This window comes from Nicotiana tabacum, chromosome 24 (assembly GCF_000715075.1).
Source record: "Nicotiana tabacum cultivar K326 chromosome 24, ASM71507v2, whole genome shotgun sequence".
NCBI lineage: Eukaryota > Viridiplantae > Streptophyta > Magnoliopsida > Solanales > Solanaceae > Nicotiana > Nicotiana tabacum.
This window is the reverse complement of record NC_134103.1, coordinates 104,634,263-104,636,492: the sequence shown is the minus strand read 5'-3', so window position 1 is coordinate 104,636,492 and position 2,230 is coordinate 104,634,263.

The window sequence follows — 2,230 nt, the reverse complement described above, 5'->3', positions numbered from 1 at the left end:
CTTCTGATGAAAACGGGGACTGCAATGCTCGTGACTTTAACCATGTCTTGAGCAGTCGACATCTTTAATTTGCTTATGTATTTTGAGTTCATTTCTTTTCCTTTTCTTTTCTCTATTTTGGATTGAGACTTCTTTTTGGTCATCTCGAACCCTGTGCCTCGAGGTATAACCTGCTCAAGCACCAAAACAAACAAACGAACCAAATATTTCTGCCCCAGTTTTCACTAGGAAATTTTTGTGAGTTATTTGTAAAACAAACTCTAAACTACTTCATTATTGAAATAAATAAAAAGTCGGGAAAGGTGTACCCCGAAAATATCATGATATATTTTTTGTTGTTTAGTTTTTGATTGTTTTTTTGGATGGTGTTCCTTTATTGTCAAAAGGATGTCTCAACTAATGATTGATGTACCTTATGTTGGAAAAATGTGGCCAGGGAATGGTATACCCTATATTGGCAAAGATATCAGGTAATGGTGTACCCTGCATTTAAGATCAAATCAATTAGGGAGTGAATACCCTATGTTGAAAAGGAGACTAGGGAGTGGAGACCCTATGCCTAAAATAAAATCAACTAGGTAGTGGAGACCCTATGTTGGAAAAGGATACTAGGGAGTAGAGACCCTATATCTAAAATAAAATCAACTAGAGAGTGGAGACCTAGTCACGACCCAATTTCCCCTCCGTGTGACGTCGTGATGACACCTAGTCTCTACAATTAGGTAAGCCTAACATTTTGGTGGAATAATGAAATAAAAATATAAATTTAACCAACTATTCAAAAATACACAACAAATCCCAAAATCCGGAATATCGTGAATCACAAACTACAGGAGGAAGAATCTAGTGTCTTTATACATCAGAGTCTATCAAAAGAAAATACAGAAGATAATGGACATGAGGAAGAGTAGGAAGGGGACTCCGAGGTCTGCGGACGCGGAAAATATACCTTGAAGTCTCCAAAGCTGTCTCGGCTCACTGATAGTGCGGCCGATAAGGAGCACCTGGATCTGCATACGAAAAACATGTGCAAAAGAGTAGCATGAGTACACCACAATAGGTACTCAGTAAGTGCCAAGACCAACCTCGCTAGAGTAGTGACAAGGTTAGGTCCGGGCCCTACTGGAATATGATAATAAATCAAGGCAAGAATGAAATAGCGCAGTAAAATAAAGACTGAAATTTAACAAGAAAGCATTCCTAGAAGGTAACAACTCAATACACAAAAATACAACAAGGGATCTCCCGAGATACCGTCTCGTAATCCCAAACGTAAATGTGCAGGGGAATCTCCCGCAATACCGTTCCGTAGTCCCTAAGTAAATATGCAAGACAGAGGGATTTCCCAAAATACCGTTCCTGTCACGACCCAATTTCACCTATAGGTCGTGATGGCGCCTAACACTATAGCTAGGCAAGCCAACTATTAATTTAAACCCACATTTAATTATTTTAAGATTAACTGAGTAATTAAACTCTTCTTACTTGTAGGAATCTAGACAATATGAAAAGATCTAGTAAATAAAAATCCAGGAGCAGGATTAAATCCAAAAATAAATTCTACTAGTGTGTGTGCCAAGACCCGGTGTCATAAGTGTATGAGCATCTAGTAGATTATACAAAAATTCAAATATTGTCTGAAATAAAATAGACAGAATATAAATACAAGAAGAGACATGGGTAGATGCATAACGACTCAGAAAGACAGCTCACCACTACGCCTCTGGATAACACGGGTGTAAGATGATAGATCCTCCACTAGTACTTGCCTCAAGTCCTACACAAAAAGTGCAGCAAGTGTAGCATGAGTACGTAAACAACGTGTACCCAGTAAGTATCAAGCCTAATCTCGAAGTGGTAGAGACGAGATGACCGACTTGACACCTACTAAGAGTCAATAATAATAAATAAAATAAAAATAGCAATATCTAGATGAACATGATTTATAGAATTTACAATGATTTTTCTTTAACCAGCATAAATAATTAAATTCTTTCAAATGCAACAATTTTCAATATATTAATTAAATTCCTTCAATTCCAATAAATTTTCAATTTATAAATTAGCTTTACAAGCTGCAATAAACTATCAAAGTATCGTGTAATTATTATTATTAGGCACGATTTCTGCCGAGGTCGTACGTCCCGATCCAGAGTGTCGTGTACACTGCCGATGGACGTGCGGCGCGATCCATAGATGCATCTATCCTTCCGAGGCGTTCGGCCCGCTC